Source organism: Ovis aries, chromosome 17 (assembly GCF_016772045.2).
Source record: "Ovis aries strain OAR_USU_Benz2616 breed Rambouillet chromosome 17, ARS-UI_Ramb_v3.0, whole genome shotgun sequence".
Taxonomy (NCBI): domain Eukaryota; kingdom Metazoa; phylum Chordata; class Mammalia; order Artiodactyla; family Bovidae; genus Ovis; species Ovis aries.
The window spans coordinates 34,017,154-34,038,340 of NC_056070.1; positions in this window are offsets into that span (position 1 = coordinate 34,017,154).

Sequence of the window (21,187 nt, forward strand, 5' to 3'; positions counted from 1 at the left end):
CTGAGAGTGTTTTGCCTATGTTCTCCTCTAGGAGTTTTATAGTTTCTGATCTTGCATTTAGATCTTTAATCCATTTTGAGTTTATTTTTGTGTGCGGTGTTAGAAAGTGATCTAGTTTCATTCTTTTACAAGTGGTTGACCAGTTTTCCCAGCACCACTTGTTAAAGAGATTGTCTTTACTCCATTGTATATTCTTGCCTCCTTTGTCAAAGATAAGGTGTCCATATGTGTGTGGATTTATCTCTGAGCTTTCTATTTTGTTCCATTGATCTATATGTCTGTCTTTATGACAGTACCATACTGTCTTGATGACTGTGGCTTTGTAGTAGAGCCTGAAGTCAGGCAAGTTGATTCCTCCAGTTCCATTCTTCTTTCTCAAGACTGCTTTGGCTATTCGAGGTTTTTTGTATTTCCATACAAATCTTGAAATTATTTGTTCTAGTTCTGTGAAAAATGTGGCTGGTAGCTTGATAGGGATTGCATTGAATTTGTAAATTGCTTTGGGTAGTATACTCATTTTCACTATATTGATTCTTCCGATCCATGAACATGGTATATTTCTCCACCTATTAGTGTCCTGTTTGATTTCTTTCATTAGTGTTTTACACCAGTCAGAATGGCGGCGATCCAAAAATCTGCAAGCAATAAATGCTGGAGAGGGTGTGGAGAAAAGGGAACCCTCCTACACTGTTGGTGGGAATGCAAACTAGTACAGCCACTATGGAGAACAGTGTGGAGATTCCTTAAAAAATTGCAAATAGAACTACCTTATGACCCAGCAATCCCACTTCTGGGCATACACACCGAGGAAACCAGAATTGAAAGAGACACATGTACCCCAATGTTCATCGCAGCACTGTTTATAATAGCCAGGACATGGAAACAACCTAGATGTCCATCAGCAGATGAATGGATAAGAAAGTAGTGGTACATATACACAATGGAGTATTACTCAGCCGTTAAAAAGAATTCATTTGAATCAGTTCTGATGAGATGGATGAAACTGGAGCCGATTATACAGAGTGAAGTAAGCCAGAAAGAAAAACACCAATACAGTATACTAACACATATATATGGAATTTAGGAAGATGGCAATGACGACCCTGTATGCAAGACAGGGAAAGAGACACAGATGTGTATAACGGACTTTTGGACTCAGAGGGAGAGGGAGAGGGTGGGATGATTTGGGAGAATGACATTCTAACATGTATACTATCATGTGAAATGAATCACCAGTCTATGTCTGACGCAGGATGCAGCATGCTTGGGGCTGGTGCATGGGGATGACTCAGAAAGATGTTATGGGGAGGGGAGGTGGGAGGGGGGTTCATGTTTGGGAAAGCATGTAAGAATTAAAGATTTTAAAATTTAAAAAATAAAAAAATTAAAAAAAAAAGAATACAGAGAGGAGAGACTGAAATGGTAATACTGTGAGAAGAGAATACAGAGAAATTAGGAGGCATTAAAGAGAATGAGGTGAGAAGAGATTGCAAAGAAATAAAAAAAAGGGAATATTCAAAAATGGGAAAAGATAGTCTTTTCAATACATAGGTCAGGAAAACTGTATATCCACATGCAAAAGAATGAATCTGGACCTGTATCTTATATCTCACACAAAAATCTACTCAAACTGGAAGAAAGACTTGAACATAAGACCTGAAACCATAAATGTCCTAGAATAAAACAAGATTTGTCCTTGACACTGGCCTTGACAATAATGTTTCAGATATGACACCAAAAGCCAGGGCCATACAAGCAAAAATAAACAAGTGGGTCTACATCAAACTAAAAAGCTTCTGCACACCAAAGGCAGAGAAGGCAATGGCGCCCCACTCCAGTACTCTTGCCGGGAGAATCGCATGGATGGAGGAGCCTGGTAGGCTGCATTCCATGGGGTCGCTGAGTCGGACTCAACTGAGCGATTTCACTTTGGACTCGACTGAGCGACTTCACTTTCACTTTTCACTTTCATGCATTGAAGAAGGAAATGGCAACCCACTCCAGGGTTCTTGCCTAGAGCATCCCAGGGACAGGGGAGCCTGGTGGGCTGCCGTCTATGGGGTTGCACAGAGTCTGACACGCCTGAAGTGACTTAACAGCAGCAGCAGCAGCCCACCAAAGGACACTATCAACAAAATGAAAAGGCAGCCTATGGAACAGGAGAAAATACTTGTAAATTTTATATCTGATGAAGGGTTAACATCCAAAATAAGGAGTTCATACAACTCAAAAGCAAAAAACAAACGAACACAAATAACTTTCAATTACAAAATGGGCAGGGATACTGAAAAACCATTTTTCCAAAGAAGACATACAAATGGCCAACAGATACACAAGAAGGTGCTCAATAGCGCCAATCATCAGGAAAATGCAATCAAAATGTACAATGAGCTATCACCTCACACCTGTTAAGCTGGTTGTCATTGAAAACCAGAGATAATAAGTAATAGTGAGAATGTGGTAAAAAAGACAACCCTTGTGTACTGTTGGTAGGAAGTACATTGGTGTAGTTACTGTGGAAAAGGACATGCAGTTTCCTCAAAAGAATTAAAAATAGAACCACTATATGATTCAGCAATTCCACTTCTGGGTATATAACCAAATGAAATGAAAACAGACTCTCAAAGAAATATATGCACTCCCATATTTATTGCAGCATTATTCACTGGAGTCAAGCTGTGGAAACAAGCTGTGTCCACAACAGACGAATGGATATAGAAGATATGTGTACAGTGCAATATCATTCTGCTTAAACAAACAAACAAACAAACAAAAAACAAAGAAAATCCAGCAATTTTTGGCAACATGGATGGATCTTAAGGACATTATACTAAATGAAATAAGTTAGAGAAAGACAGCTACTGTCTATCACTTACATGTGGAATCTAAAAAAGCCAAACTCATAGAAGCAGAGACTAGAAAGGCTGAGAGGTCTGGGGAAAGGGAAGATGTTGGTCAAAAGGTACAAACTTTCAGCTATAAAATGAATAAATTCTGGTTAATGTACAGCATAGAGACTATAGCTGATAATATGGTATTATACACTTGAAAGTTGCTAAGAGCGCAAACATTAAAAAGGAATGGTAATTATGAGACATGACACAGGTGTTAGCTACTGCTGTTAGTAATCACTCTGAGACGTATAAATGTATCAAATCAATATATTTTGTGTAGCTTGAATTTACCCAATGTTATATGTCAAGTGTATCTCAGCAAAGCTGAAAAGAAAGCAATATTAAAATAAAATGAGTACTGGAATCTATGGGGCTTCCCAGGTGACACTAGTGGCAAAAAACCTGCCTGTCAATGCAGCAGACCGAAGAGATGTGGGTTTGATCCCAGGAATCCCACTTTGATCCCAGTTCAATTCACGGCAACCCACTCCAGAATTCTTGCCTGGAGAATCCCATCGACAGAGGAGCCTGGCAGGTTACAGTCCACTGGGGCACCAAGAGTCAGACACAACTGGAGCAACTTAGCACACATGCACTCTTTGGAGTCTATATTTGTCTTATAAAAAATTAAATCAATGACATGGAGGACAAAACTGAAAAGTCCTTCCAAACTGCACAGGGGAAAAAACAAAACATTTGTATTTTGAAGATTAAGAAAAAATTCTCAATAACCCAAGATGATATAAAATTATGAGCTATCAATAACAAAAATTGGTGGAGTATCATACCTTTTATCTGTTACATGTAATGCCAAAGACAATAGATTAATGTTTTAGAGGATTTTAGGGGAAAACATCTTAATCTCTTATGACCCAGCAATCCCACTGCTGGGCATACACACCGAGGAAACCAGAATTGAAAGAGACACATGTACCCCAATGTTCATCGCAGCACTGTTTATAATAGCCAGGACATGGAAACAACCTAGATGTCCATCAGCAGATGAATGGATAAGAAAGCTGTGGTACATATACACAATGGAGTATTACTCAGCCGTTAAAAAGAATTCATTTGAATCAGTTCTGATGAGATGGATGAAACTGGAGCCAATTATACAGAGTGAAGTAAGCCAGAAAGAAAAACACCAATACAGTATACTAACACATATATATGGAATTTAGGAAGATGGCAATGACGACCCTGTATGCAAGACAGGAAAAAAGACACAGATGTGTATAACGGACTTTTGGACTCAGAGGGAGAGGGAGAGGGTGGGATGATTTGGGAGAATGGGAATTCTAACATGTATACTATCATGTAAGAATTGAATCGCCAGTCCATGTCTGACGCAGGATGCAGCATGCTTGGGGCTGGTGCATGGGGATGACCCAGAGAGATGTTGTGGGGAGGGAGGTGGGAGGGGGGGGCATGTTTGGGAACGCATGTAAGAATTAAAGATTTTAAAATTAAACAAATAAATTAATAAAAAATAAAATAAAATTTTTTTAAAAAATAATTAATTGTATTTCATAACTGAAAATAAAATAATAAAATATGTAAGTGTTTAAAAATATATTATCCACCAACCCTTAAGGAAATATTACTTGAAGGCACATTATTGCTAACTGAAAGTTGAGTCAAAATTAAATATTTAGTATCAATTCTTTAGGACATGGCCATACCTTTGGGGATCATTATCAACCTGCCACACCACAGTGAAAGTAAAGAGTTAAAGTTCCATTCATTAAAAGAAAAAAAGAAAAGCAAGTTTCAAGTTGGTATCAAATTAAATTAATTTCTCTTTTAAAATAAAACTTTATTATAGTGATTTGCTTTTTAAGAAATAAATCCACATGGAATGAAAGAATGGGGGGAAAGGTAAAACAAATGTTTAGAATCAAGAAATCAGCTGACTAATGGAACTTTATATAAGAGATTCAAGACAATGAGGAACAAAGCCAGTATTGAGGAGCATTCAAGAATAACCCAGTTTAAACAGGAAAGTCTCTGAAAAGCTTCCGGGTGCAGCATAACCTGGTAACTTCAAAACTGGAGTGAAGGGTGTAGAGTTAAAATAAGATGAAAGTTGGAAGAAAGGTTAGTTGAATCCTTAAAGCTCAAGAGGCCTTCTCCTACTTTAGGTAATGAAGAAATCCCAAGTTTTAACATTTGAAAAAGGTAAAATAGAAATTATTTGGGTAGGATGATTCCAGGTATAAACACCTGAGTACCTAATGAAAATATGGAATTATCTGTCATGCAAACTTTCATTAGCCCTTCTAGCTCACACTGCAAAGAAGTTTGAAGCTGGCAGTCTCATCCACATACCCATGCTTCCAATCACTTTTTACTCCCCTGCTCATAATCATGACCAGATATCCTGGAATTACCATTTGAGAAGAACTTCTCCAATAGAGATTAAACCAATCCAAAAGCATAAATTAAATTTGGAAGGAATGGAAACTATGCTGGAATATTTTTAAGATAGTTCTTCTGGAAAAAAAAACCTATTATTGACACTAGCCAAGAGATAAGACACCAGAGTATATCCAAGAAGCAAGATGGACAACCTCCAAGAAATGTTTAGAGAATAAAAACAGGCTCTTATAAGGTAAAGCACTGTAGAAAGATACTTTAAAATATAGTATATAAACAAAACAATAAATTTTAAAAGATTTTCATTTAAAAATAAGTAAATAATATAAAGTTAAGGAAATTATCCCAAAACATAGAACAAAATGACTTAGAAATATTTTTTTAAAAAAGAGGAGAGGATGTAAGAAAATTGGAATGAGATGCAACACCAGAATAGGGGTTGCAAGGTAATCAAAGATAGAGAGACAGAGCGACGTGACAAAGTCATTAATAAAATATTCTAATACTACAGTATTGAAAGACAATGTTTCTAAAATGGAGGGGTCCACTTAATCTCTAACACAATATAAGAAAACAGACCACAGCAAAGCACATCACTATAAAACTGTACCAAAATGTAGACAAGAACTTAACTAAGAAAAAACTAGCAAACAAAAACGTAAGTCTCATTTAAAGGATCGGGAATCCGTATGGCTTCTACACCCTACCCTCACCACCAGGAACTAAAAACAATGCAGCAATACTTTCAAAATACAAAAGGAAATTTGTTTCCAATCTAGATTCCTATACACATTCCGAATAGCAATCAAATAAAGGAAGATTAGGATAAAGACATTCTGAGCCTTAAATTATCTTTGGAAGGTCTTACCTTCCTCTCCCAGTAAGCATCAGTAGGATGCTCCACCAAATGAAGCTGAGCGCAAAAGAGAAGTATTAATACAAGAGCAGTGGTAAACACAGATACAAAATAGGAGGAGAGCTAAGGAAAGGGAATGCGCGGGATGATTCTGAAGAGGACAACAAGTCTGATTTCAAGGCAAAGCCTCTCACCCTGTTCACATGTGCCAACATTCAAGCACATGGGAGAAAATAGTCCTCATTGCCATTGATAAGAGTCATAGTGGTGATGGGCAATATCTGAGAGAAAATGGTGGAGAATAAAGACTGTTCCTAACTCCACTGGTTGCAGTGATGTCTGCTATCTCTTTCTCTGTTTTTTTCCTAACTTTTTCTTTTGTACTGGAGCGTAGCTTATTAACAAACAATGCAGGGATAGTTTTAAGTGAACAGGGAAGGGACTTAGCCATACATTTACCTATATCCATTCTTCCCCCCAATCCCCTTGCAATCAGGCGCCGCATAACATCCAGCAGAGTTCCATGTGTATTCAGTAGCTCCCTGTTGGGTACCTATTTTAAATATAGCAGTGTCCCTCCCAAACTCCCTAGCTAATCCTTCCCTGATTCTTCCCCACAGAGAATGAATTTATGCTATCTCTCTTTAACCCAGAGACTGCAGCACAGAAGAAAACACACATCTTCCCACCGAATGAAATTCTTACACAATACATCTCATCAAATCTAAGAGACTGCCAATTACAATTTGCAATTCATATAAGGAGGAAAAATAAGCACAATCAAGGCTGAGAATCTAATTGATGACACACACATACAGCTGAGTCACCAAATTGCTACATCTTTGCTAAAGGGTAATTTAAAAGTAAACCCACTAGACAGAGAAAGAGCAGGAAAACTAGCATATCTCCAACTGGACACTACTGGGAAAGAGAAAAACATTATCCTCCAGAACCACAGCCAGCGTTCATGCAGGGTTTATAGACGGAGTTCACACCATCCATGTGATTCAGAAAACCAAACAGTTTTAATGTAGATAATTTAATTTAGAGTACTCTCAGATAGTTGTCACCTCAGGTGACTGGTGGAAGCCAATATAACTCCTCTCCAGAAGAACTCAATTTTAAGAACACTTGATGGTAAGATGCACTCCAGGTTCACACCTAACTCATTATGCACTCATAAGGAACAATCTATATTGATAATTTTAGGTTAAAAAGGCAAGGCCCAGAAATAATGTGTGTGAAATACTGTATGTCTGTACACTGGCTTATATACTCATAGTTTATCTCTGAAAAGATTCAAGGGAAACTGATAACCATGTGTTAAGGGAAAACTAGATCTAGAAGATAGTATTAGGAAGAAGGCACTTCACTATATACCACTGTGCACTTTTTAGATTTTGTGCCATTTGAATGCGTTGCTCAGTTTAAAATATTTTAATTTAAAATTTAAAAAAGAACACTCATTAATCTTTAGAACAAAGTTCGGTTCAGTTCAGTCACTCAGCTGTGTCTGACTCTTTGCAACCACATGGATTGCAGCAAGTCAGGCTTCCCTGTCCATCACCAACTCCTGGAACCTACTCAAACTCATGTCCATTGAGTTTCATCCTCTGTCGTCCCCTTCTCCACCTGCCTTTAATCTTTCCCAGCATCAGGGTCTTTTCCAATGAGTCAGTTCTTTGCATCACGTGGCCAAAGTATTGGAGTTTCAGCTTCAGCATCAGTCCTTCCAGTGAATATTCAGGATTGGTTTCCTTTAGGATGGGCTGGTTGGATCTCCTTTCAGTCCAAGTGAATCTCAAGAGTCTTCTCAACACCACAGTTCAAAAGCATCAATTCTTCAGTGCTCATATTTCTTTAGAGTCCAATTCTAACTTCCATACATGACTACTGGAAAAACCATAGCTTTGACTAGATGGACCTTTGTTGGCAAAGTAATGTTTCTGCTTTTTAATATGCTATCTAGGTTGGTCTTAAATTTTCTTCCAAGGAGCAAGCATCTTTTAATTTCATGGCTGCAGTCATGTGGTGATTTGTGATGATCTGTGGTGATTTCAGAGCTCCAAAAAGTAAAGTCTCTCACTGTTTCCATTGTTTCCCCATCTAATTGCCATGAAGTGATAGGATCAGATGCCATGATCTTAGTTTTCTGAATTTTGAGTTTTAAGCCTTTTCACTCTCCTCTTTCATTTTCATCAAGCAGCTCTTTAGTTCTTCTTCACTTTCTGCCATAAGTGTGGTGTCATCTGCATTTCTGAGGTTATTGCTATTTCTCCTGGCAATCTTGATTCCAGCTTGTGCTTCATCCAGCCCAGCATTTCTCATGATGCACTCTGCATATATGTTAAATAAGCAGGGTGACAAGATACAGCCTTAACATACTCCTTTCCCAATTTGGAACCAGTCTGTTGTTCCATGTCCATTTCTAATTGTTGCTTCTTTACCTGCATATAGGTTTCTCAAGAGGCAGGTCCGATGGTCTGGTATTCCAATCTCTTGAAGAATTTTCCACAGTTTCTTGTGATCCACACAGTCAATGGCATTGGCATAGTCAATAAAGCAGAAGTAGATGTTTTTCTGGAACTCTTTCGCTTTTTCAATGATCCAACGGATGTTGGCAATTTGATCTCTGGTTCCTCTGCCTTTTCTAAATCCAGCGTGAGCTTGAACATCTGCAAGTTCATGCTCGCGTATGTTGAAGCCTGGCTTTGAGAATTTTGAGCATTACTTTGCTAGCATGTGCTGCTGCTGCTGCTAAGTCACTTCAGTCGTGTCCGACTCTGTGTGACCCCACAGATGGCAGCCCACCAGGCTCCCCCATCCCTGGGATTCTCCAGGCAAGAACACTGGAGTGGGTTGCCATTTCCTTCTCCAATGTATGAAAGTGAAAAGTGAAAGGGAAGTCACTTAGTCGTGTCCAACTCCTAGTGACCCCATGGACTGCAGCTTACCAGGCTCCCCCATCCTAGCATGTGAGATGAGTGCAATTGTGTAGTAGTTTGAAAGTGCAACCATTAATTACTTAAAATAATTGTATCTTGAAAAGAAATACAAGCCATTACCAAGAAAGGTACACTAGTGTATTTATGAGGTTAAAAATTTTTTTAAAAACAAGAAAACCAAGAGGCAGTACTACATCAGACAGAGTAGAATATAAGGGACAAATTCCAAGATCTACAATAAAAGAGTTATTTTATGTTGTTAATATAGGTGCTTCCCTGATAGCTCAGTTGTAAAATAGGGGTTTTCCTGATAACTCAGTTGGTAAAGAATCTACCTGCAATACAGGAGACCCTGGTTCGATTCCTGGGTTGGGAAGATCTTCTGGTGAAGGAATAGCCTACACACTCCAGTATTCTCAGGCTGTCCTTGTGACTCAGCTGGTAAAGAATCCACCTGAAATGTGGGAGACCTGTGTTCGATCCCTAGGTTGGAAGATCCCCTGGAGAAGGGAAAGGCTACCCGCTCCAGTATTCTGGCCTGGAGAATTTCATGGACTGTATAGACCATGGGGTCACAAATAGTCAGACACGACTCAGCAACTTTCACTCACTCACTCACAGGGGATAATCCTCAAAAAAATCAGGAAGCAAAGTGTCAAGTAACAATACATTGTATACATGTGTTCATTATACAGGGCTTTATCCATAGAACAAAATGAATTTGAAAATAAGGAAAAACTGACAATTGTACTATTTGTTGAGAGAGGTCTGAAACATCTAAACCATTGTAATGCAAATAAAAAGTCAAATATAAACTTAGAAAATGATAATAAACTGGTAAGATTTATTTGACAAACACATATACAATTTCAACAGTGTTCCTACTCTCTGGACTTGAAAAAAACAGGCCCCACAGAATATAATTTCCTTCACAAGCTATACTATTGCAGAACAGTGAATATTTTGTAACTCTTTATACTTAAGGAGATCTATGGCGGCCCAACAGCCCCAGGAAAGCTACCATGTCTGTTAAAGTCAGGATTTAGTTCATCTATTTCCATGAACAAATAGGTCTTTACTTCCTAGTTCCCCTCTTCCTGTCCTGTAGTTTTATAACATGCTAAGTTCAAATTTAGGTCTCAGAGAAATTGGAAAATAATAAATGTTATGCAACCGCAGGGCCACTCATAAATGTCAAGACCATAAACACTGAATAAGAGAATGCCAAGAATCTGGTGAACATGGATAGAACACGCACAGATAGCAAATATACATGGAGGAAAGAAATGTAATCTCAAAAAAATGACTCAAAGTGGAATTTGCACAATCTTTTTGCTCTGGCCACAGTGCAATAAACGACAAAACCAAAACTAAACAAATAAAGGAGAAAACCAAAGCTAAAACATAACAAAAGTGAGCCTACTTTTAGGAAACTTAAGGGGACAGAGCCCAGCTGGTCTTAAAGACAAAGCCACAGTTTTTAAATCATTCATGATTAAAAGAGAAAGAATGAATATAAGTCTATCAGCAATCAATTTTAGAAACTTTAAAAGCCACAATAAGCAAACTTCAAGGAAGTAGGACAGAATAAATAATAAATTAAAAATATTGATAAATGGTAAAATGCCAAATATGATCAAGAAGGAAAATCCAAATTATATTAAAAATGAGAAAAAGATGCATATGTGTATATTGCCAAGTTAGAATGAATAAATAGACTGTGAAGAACATTTATATTTTCACACAACGCACAGAACACTGTGTGGATGAAGCCTGGAAAGACATTCATTTATGGTGACTCAGTGGTAAAGAATCCGCCTGTCAAGACAGGAACCACTGGAGACTCGTGTTGCATCCCTGTGTCTGGAAGATCCCCTGTAGAAGGAAATGGCAACCCACTCCAGTATTCTTGTCTGGAAAATCCCATGGACAGAGGATCCTGGTGGGCTACAGTTTATGGGTTTGCCAAAAGTGGACACGACTGAGAGATTGAGCACACACAAAATGTAATAGAGAATTCAAGTTATTATTAAAAGAAAAACTGTGGTCATAGAATTCTCCAGGCAAGAACACAGGAGTAGGTTGCTATGCCCTCCTCCAGGGAATCTTCCTGACCCAGGGATCAAGCCCTAGTCTCTCGTGTCTCCTACATCAACAGGTAGGTTCTTTACCACTAGTGCTACCTGGGAAACCCCATGTCTTGGAGTAGTCAGTAGCATTTGAGTTGGAAAAAAAAAGAGAGAGAGAGAGAGAGGTGTGATCAAAAAAGTATCAGAGTCCACAGTCAGAGATGAACTGGGGCTTGAGGTAAAGAGGAAGCAGGAACAAGAGGAGACCAAAGATTAGAAAGGTTCTATTCAGCTCTCTCTGACTTAGCTTAGTTTAATGGGAAGATGTTAAAATCTTAGCTTTTCCTTAACCAGCCTCCATTAGAGGTTTCAAGAAAGGATTTCTCACATCCCTTGAGAGAATGGAATGCAAGAAGGGAAAGTACTCAGAATTCTCAACCTATGTCTGACATAAGGGGTTCCCAGATAAAGAATCCACCTGCCATCCAGGACACCCAGGTTGGATCCCTGAGTTGGGAAGATCCCTTGCAGAAGGAAATGGCAACCCAGTACTCTTGCCTGGGAAATCTCATGGACAGAGAAGCCTGGCAGGCTACAGTCCATGGGGTCACAAAGAGTTAAACATAACTGAGCAACTGATCATGTATGTCTGACATACACATATATACCCTTAATTGGAAAACCTGACCGGGAAAGAAGTTGGGGAATGAAACTATTGGTGTACTTGAATTTGTCTTTAAAATCTAAACTTATTGTGAGGTTTCCTAAAAAAAAAAAAAAAAGAAAGAAAGAAAGAAAGAAAGAAAGAAAAGAATAAAATCTAAACTTAGATGACAAACCAAACCCGAGGATTCAAAGATTTTATGAAGAGTTCTTAATACTTCAGTCATGTTGACTAAAGTTTATTTAAGAGTCATGACATTCTCAAGAAAAATAATGCAAGGAAGAAATCTAATAAACACTGAGCACCTTTTCAGACAAAATCCTGATTATTTTTCATATATTATCTCATTTAATTCACAAGAAAACACTTAGGTCCGCTTGACAACTGAAACTATGTCTGTGAGAATACACTGAACTAGTTTACCTGAGTGTGCAAATGTAGACAAAGATATTTATTACCCAGTTCTAAGTTCAAATTCTGTATTATTCCTTGAGTCAATCTCAGATTTATTGTCATTTAAAAATGTTGGCACCTTTTCCATTTGTTTTCTTTCTTTTCACTTGAAAATCTTATTTTTTATATATTTTTTAAATTATATAGACCTTAGTTTGGGTATTTAGTCTCGTCTGATAATTCTTCCTTTATCTCTTAGCTGTTACTAAGATTTGTTTCCTATTAGAAAAGCAGGGACAGATGTCAGAGGGCTTTTGTGTTGTATACTGACTATTTCTGGAGGGAAATAATTATTGAGTACCTTTGTGATGCATTTCACATCTGTTTGCAAAAGTAAAATCAGAGTAATTCATATTTTTAAGTGGGCTTTCCTCCAACAAATGATATGTTTTATTCTGTTTCTCCTTTCCTGCATTTTAATGACCACATCCTTCAAGGGACAAATGTAGAATTATGTTTCAACCTCCATTTACCAGTCTAATGCCAATCTCCTTGTCTTTTCTTCAACTGCAAAAAATATGATATGTTCTCTCCAAATGCTCAAACATCTCCACATAGAGAACCTCACAATAAAGTACAGATGATGGATGGACAGAAGAGGTGGATGGATGGTTGGATGGATGGATAGATGGATATAGTATACTTTTATAAATTACTTTTGACCCTTCTCCAAGATGAAGGTATTCATAATAATCTGGCACTACAAATCCAGATACCAATACAAAATTGGTTTTTCCTTCAAGAATAGGAAACATACAGACTCATGTATAAATTGTGATAAATGACATGGATATAAGATATATTGGGCTTCCCTCATAGCTCAGTCAGTAAGGAATTTGCCTGCAATGCAGGAGACCCAGGTTCGATTCCTGGGTTGGGAATATCCCCTGGAGAAGGAAATGGCAACCCACTCCAGTATTCTTGCCTGGAGAATCCCATGGACAGAGGAGCCTGGCAAGTTACAGTCCACGGGGTTGCCAAGAGTCGGACACAACTTAGCGACTAAACTACTACTACTACTATAAGATACATTGACCCATGGGTTCAATTTTCAGTGTGCTATACATATGAAAAGTTTTCACTATAGTTCGTAGTGTTAGTAGCTTTGTCATGTCTGATTCTTTGGGACACCATGGACTATAGCCCACCAGGCTCCTCTGTCCATGGAATTTTCCAGGCAAGAATGCAAGAGTGGGTAGCCATTCTCTTCTCCAGGGGATCTTTCTGACCCAGGAACTGAACCCAGACCTCCTGCATTGCAGGCAGATTCTTTACCATCTGAACCACTGGAAAAGTCCATAGTAAGTAACTAAATATGTATAATAGATGCAATAATGAGTAAGTTTGGCTTTATAAACAGTGTTTATCCAGTTTGGATGAAATGTACCTTCCATTCAGGTAAAGAGACAAAAATCGTTTTTCAAGGATAGTTTTATAAACTCTCTCCCCAACAGTTTGGTACAGATGTTGTCAGGAAAAAGAATATTGCTGGGAACGATTCACTACTGAAGAGGGGAATGTATAACAGGACTCTTGGTAAAATATATGGCCTTGATCCAGAGGCAGGAAGGAACCTATGAATCATCAGAACCTCAGGGGAGAAAACTAGATTTTTCTCATTAAGTTGCTGAAAATGTGGCATCATCAGGCAGGCCAGTCTATGATGCTAAAGCATTCACAGTTATATCATTGTGAAATATACACACTTTTTTCTCAAGTATCTTTAGTGCCAAACTTTAGTTAAAATCACTAAGTGATGTTATGAATTTCCAACCATTGAGGGCAACAACTGAAAGCAATAGAAGTTTTAGAAAAACCATATGCAATTGTGAAATGATGCATCAGGGAATTAAAAACTAAAATGATGTTAATTATATTTAGTGTGCTTTTCTCAGGAAGCCAGGATGGAGAGCATTACAAGTATATTTGCTGTAAAATAGACGCTAATACTTTTTGAATTCATTAAACTGAAAAACAATTGAATTCAAATTGTATCTCAGATAAATGCAGGTGTGATATTATAATTAATGAGGCTAGTAAAACTAGCAATATTTGTCTATTTTTTCCCTTAAAAGGCAATTGTTATAGCAGCCTATATCTCCTACAATGCCTTTTACAAATTTAGAAAATGACCTTCACACCCAATTCTGAAAAGTATGTATTATTTCCATATTTGATGGAAATTGTGTATCATCTCTCCTATACCTAGTATCTATGGAAGCACTGCTGCTGCTGCTAAGTCACTTCAGTCGTGTCCGACTCTGTGTGACCCCATAGACGGCAGCCCACCAGGCTCCCCCGTCCCTGGGATAGGATAAGAGTTACAAGCATTTTACTAGTGCTAAGATAAAGGATAAGAATACAGAAAAGGATGAGAATGGGAACAAGAATACCAGAGAAGACGAGTTTCTGAAAAATAACTACATTTAAATATATATATATATATAAATATATATATGTTTTTAAAAATATAAAAAAAGGAAGAGCTCATGAGTGGTAGTGATACCAGATTTAAAGTAAACTCAAGCAGAAGTCAAAAACTTTGAAAGAACTAGGAAACATTTAGGATAAAACTTGAGCTATTGGATGATGGTTCTTTTCAAACTCTGCTCTGCTTATCTCTAGAGGATTTGAGAATTTGTGATTTAAGGCTATTATTTCTTTACAGTTCCCATGAGATTAAAATACAATGGGGCCCAAGAAACAGATAGCCTGAGAGATGAGCATATGCACTCATTTCCTAGTCGCATTCAGGTAAAGGAGCACCTGGATGTTGGAGCCATGAATGCTCAAACTACCACACAATTACATTCATCTCACACGCTAGTAAAGTAATGCTCAAAATTCTTCAAGCTAGACTTCAACAGTACGTGAACCGTGAACTTCCAGATGTTCAAGCTGGATTTAGAAAAGGCAGAGGAACCAGAGATCAAATTGCCAACATCCGTTAGATCATTGAAAAAGCAAGAGAGTTACAGAAAACATCAATTTCTGCTTTATTGGCTATGCCAAGGCCTTTGACTGTGTGGATCACAATAAACTGTGGAACATTCTGAAAGAGGTGGGAATACCAGACCACCTGACCTGCCTCTTGAGAAATCTGTATGCAGGTCAGGAAGCAACAATTAGAACTGGACATGGAACAACAGACTGGTTCCAAATAGAAAAAGGAGTACGTGAAGGCTATATATTGTCACCCTGCTTATTTAACTTATATGCAGATGCGATGGTTGGATGGCATCACCGACTCAATGGAAACGGGTTTGGGTAGACTCCGGCAGTTGGTGATGGACAGGGACACTTGGTGTGCTGTGGTTCATGGGGTCGCAAAAGGTCAGACACGACTGAGTGACTCAACTGAACCGAGAGTACATCATGAGAAGCGCTGGACTGGATAAAGCACAAGCTGGAATCAAGATTGCCGGGAGAAATATCAATAACCTCAGATATGCAGATGACACCACCCTAATGGCAGAAAGTGAAGAAGAACTAAAGAGCCTCTTGATGAAAGTAAAAGAGGAGAGTGAATATGTTGGCTTAAAACTCAACATTTAGAAAACTAAGATCATGGCATCTGGTCCCATCACTTCATGGGGAAACAGTGGCTGACTTTAATTTTTTGGGCTCCAAAATCACTGCAGATTGTGACTGCAGCCATGAAATTAAAAGACGCTTACTCCTTGGAAGAAAAGTTGTGACTAGCCTAGACAGCATATTAAAAAACAGAGACATTACTTTGCCAACAAAGGTCCATCTAGTCAAAGCTATGGTTTTTCCAGTAGTCATGTAGGGATATGAGAGTTGGACCATAAAGAAAGCTGAGTGCAGAAGAATTGATGCTTTTGAACTGTGGTGTTGGAGAAGACTCTTGAGAGACCCTTGAACTGCAAGGAGATCCAACCAGTCCATCCTAAAGGAGATCAGTCCTGAATATTCATTGAAAAGACTGATGCTGAAGCTGAAACTCCAATACTTTGGCCACCTGATGTGAAGAACTGACTCATTTGAAAAGATCCTGATGCTGGGAAAGATTGAAGGTGGGAGGAGAAGGGGACAACAGAGTATGAGATGGTTGGATGGCATCACAGATTCAATGGACATGAGTTTGAGTCAATTCCGGGAGTTGGTGATAGACAGGGAGGCCTGGCGAGCTGCAGTCCATGGGGTAACAAAGAGTTGGACACGACTGAGTGACTGAACTGAACTGAACTGATAAAATGTGGATTATTAAATCAAATAATTATTAAACTAAAGGCTTTTCTGTGCTAAATTAAATATTGCATTAGATTTGCATTTCATTAGGGAAATGAAAAAAATTATTGAAAAATTGAAAACCATAAGGTCATTTTTGATATTTCTTAACCAATAATTGTCCTTTGCTTGACTTTTACAGTAAAAATAACTTGATCTCATTTATAAAATACTACAGTTGTATGCATCTGAGTTTCAGAACAACTATCCCCAATAGTTGATTTGTAAAAAAACTGCTTTCGTATCTTTAATTTCCTGTCACAGAGTTTGTTTAGGGTTTTGCAATTTTTGTTTTAACTGGAAAGAAGATTCCCCTGTAAAAATATTTCCCTTTCAATATGATTTCTAAACAAATATCCATTATAGAGGTATTTTGGTAGCTAACTAATACCAGAAAAAAAAGCCTCCCTTATAATGTATCTCTTCCCTTTACAAACCTTAAACTGGATATGAGGGTTTATTTAACTTAGAAGTTCTATATCATTTTCTTCTCTCTTTTTTTCCCTAATTTATGACCCTATTCTGAAAAGCCGGCTGCTCAACTTGCTATTTTTAATGTGAAGGAAACTAAACAAAGACTCTTACAGTACTCCTCAAATATCTAAAATATTAAACAAAAGTCTGTTAACGGAGAAAAATAACCAAACAACTGCTAATGATTTTCCTATAATTTCCGTATTTTTATCCTATTTTTCCTAAAGTGCTAGCCAAATTCCAGGGGATGTTTTGGTTTTCCCACTCTGGCCATTAGAATAAGTTCTAGCCTGCGCAGCTGCAGCTCATTTACTGAGGGAGCGTCCACACAGCTCAACCTACCCTAAGAATGGGCACTTCTCCGTGACTTTTCTGGTACTCATTTAATCAGCATATGATTTTTTTTTAATTTAATGAATAAAAATATTAAAAATAAAACAACCTTCCTGAGGTGGTTGTAATGGAACTGAATGGTAGTAGTTTGAAGTGGAAAAGAAGTTGTGTTCAAGTAGGTAATTATATAAGACAAGTAAAGATAACATTTAATTAAATGAGCTCCTTCTGTTCCACTGGGGTTTACTATTGGCTCACAAAGAGATTAGTCTGCTCTAAGAGTCTAGTCAAATATGTAACACAGGAAAATGTTCTCAAATTTAGGGTCAAAAGGCAATTATATTGCAATGCCCTGAAACGAGCACCAAGATACCTTGATTTGGCAGAAATATATAATCATGGTTCTAATTAAGAATTTTGGAGAGGATCAAGGCTCTCTCCTTGAAGCCAGTTCTCTTCTTTCAAGCACTTCACGTGCCATACTTGAATGCTTTCTTCTCTTTCCTGCTATTCTATTGTGGAACATTAAATGGTTCTCTGTGTGGATAAGAGTTTACATTTCAATGCGGCATACTGAAAAAAAAAAAAAAAAAAAAAAAACCAATTCCACTATCGTTACCTGGGTGTGCACGAGACACTCTCAGTACATTGTTTTGACTATATTGCTTTCAGGCTAAATCACTATTTTCAACACACTGACCCACAATGGAGAAGAAGGAGTACAGAAAAACCAGGACTGTAGCACAATACTATGCCCCAACCCCAGTCCTTGTAGTTGAACGATAACAGAACCGCATTAATAGTGTCCTGGGCTACAGCGGCGCAGGTTTTTGGTACAGCTTTTATGACCTATGTTTGCAAGTCTGTGGACTGTAGTCACGTTAATGGCAAACACTTGGTGCCCTCAGAGAAATTTCACATTAATAAAACCTACAAAGCACAATTCTGTTCCTTTGAAGTTGCTACTAAACATGTAATATTAGCTTGTGAAGCATTAGATGAGGAAATGAGCTCGATAAGGACTCTTGCAGTAATAGCTCTAAATTGATTATTTCCTTCCCAAAATAAACTTGCCAGGCAGCCCTGTGGGCTTACTTCCGAAGACTTGCTCTGCCCAGGAATCTTATCACAAGGAAATGAACAGCAAGGCCACAGACACACTGTGATAAGGCACATTCACCAGATATTAATATGGTATGAGATTCAGTCTTTCCTCAATGAATCTAAGAGCTCATGAATTAAATATTCACTAATCGCATCCTCAACATGGGGCAAAGAAAGAACAATGCCTTTTAATGTTCTTATGCTAGTCAAACACATTTCTAGTTAAGCATGAAGGAAGGCAAATTGTGTATTGTGTGAAAAACATCACATTTAGGAATCATGAAAAAATTTGCAAACAAAAAATTTTGAAAACAAAAGACTTCCACAGAATACACCCTTGAATTTAACAATACTGTATTTTGGTGTCATTCATCTCCATCTTATAGTTGAAATCAGAGGCAAAAATCACATTTGTGGTTAATAATCCATTTTTAAAACTCTTTATTCTGATCTTTTGGATATGTATCTACATAAAAAACTAAATATTTCTTTAAAATAAAAAAGAAATAAGCCTATTCAGTAAATAGCATTTTCTGCATTCCTTGGACTTCTTCAGTCAGTATTAGCCACAAAAGAAAAAGAAAAGATTTGGAACTAGGGATTCTCGTGGTTTTGGTTTTTATGAAAAAAAAAAAAAAAAAAAGACTTCTTCTTACCCAGAATTACTATGTGACAAGGTTTACTCTAAGTACATTGTCCCTGCGATTGTTGTCAGATTACTGTATAAATGTTGGCTTATATAATTCAGATTACCTTATTTTCCATCTAAATGTGTAGGTCTTCCCACATTTATTCTGGCCCAAAATTAAATCCAATTTGTTATCAGGACATTTAGAAAGAATTATTACTCTAATAAAAGAACAGAGTTGAGGCCACTGGCATAATTATCACTCCTTTTTCCCTTCAGAAAATACATCTGTAGCAGTCTAAAAACATTATTATGAAAAACATGTTCAACAAAGTATACCTAGATATTTTCCTAAAATTTCCATTAAAAAGATTAACAATTACCATACAATGCATTGCATTTTGGCCTTTGAAGAAGACTTGAGAAGTCAAAGTGATGTTTTTCTTCACTGTATAAAATTCATAATTTTAGGTAAATTTAAAAAATTCTATTAGCATGCATTTTAATAAGTATAGATGAAAATATTCTTTTTTGTTTTATAGGTAGAACTGTCCTTTTTTCCCCACTGTACAGAGCACTTTCATTGAAAATTCATTTCTAGTTCACTGTGAAGTTATGAGCTTAACATCTCCCTATGTCAATAAGTTCATGATATATTCTACGCACTAATTTTCAAATAGATGCCATTTGTATGGCTTTTATCTGTTTAGTCCTAGCTGCATTTTGTCCATGTTGAAGTATAAATTTCCTGTATGTATTCTAGTTCTCTGAAATCCATTTACCTTAGGCCTCTGACTAGATATCTGTGATATTTAATGTGTATGTGTGTTAGTCGCTCAGTCGTGGCGGACTCTGCAACTCCAAGGACTGCAGCCCACCAACCTTCTCTCTCTCTGAGATTTTCCAGACAAGGATACTAGAGTGGGTTGCCATTTCCTTCTCCTCACAATTTAATACCATTTGTTAAATCCACTTGTTGTTTAGTCACACAGTCGTGTCCAACTCTTCACTACCCCATGGACTATAGCCCACCTACCAGGCTCTGTCCATGGGATTTTCCCAGGCAAGGATCATGGAGTGGGTTCCATTTCATTCTAAAAGGGATCTTCCTGACCCAGGGATTGAACCTGCATCTCTCTGCTTGGCAGGTAGATTCTTTACCACTGAGCCACCAGAAAAACACTTAAATCCACTTATTGCTACCTTATCTTTCCTCAATAATCTTATTTTTGCATAGACTGGAAATAGGTCTTAATATTCTCTTGGAATACTTTCCACTAACTATTCTATTTTAAACTATCATAGCTGAAGTTATTCGACATGCATGCTTTTGAATGCATGCTATGGCATGCTTTCCTAAAATACATATACAAAAAGATTTTGGGAAAAATTTATTTAGAAGACTAATCTATATAATCTGGAAATTAATACAATCCTTACTTCTCACATGCTAGTAAAGTAATGCTCAAAATTCTCCAAGCCAAGCTTCAGCAATACATGAACCGTGAACTTCTAGATGTTCAAGCTGGTTTTAGAAAAGGCAGAGGAACCAGAGATCAAATTGCCAACACCTGCTGGATCATGGAAAAAGCAAGAGAGTTCCAGAAAAACATCTATTTCTGCTTTATTGACTATGCCAAAGCCTTTGACTCTGTGGATCACAATAAACTGTGGAACATTCTAAAAGAGATGGGAATACCAGACCACCTGACCTGCCTCTTGAGAAATCTGTATGCAGGTCAGGAAGCAACAGTTAGAACTGGACATGGAAGAACAGATTGGTTCCAAGTAGGAAAAGGAGTATGTCAAGGCTGTATATTGTCACCCTGCTTATTTAACTTCTATGCAGAGCACATCATGAGAAACGCTGGGCTGGAAGAAGCACAAGCTAGAATCAGGATTTCCGGGAGAAATATCAATAACCTCAGATATGCTGATGACACCACCTTTATGGCAGAAAGCTACGAGGAACTGAAGAGCCTCTTGATGAAGTTGGAAGAGGAGAGTGAAAAAGTTGGCTTAAAACTCAACATTTAGAAAACTAAAATCATGGCATCTGGTACCATCACTTCGTGGCAAATAGATGGAGAAACAATGGAAACAGTGACAGGGTTTATTTTCTTGGGCTCCAAAACCACTG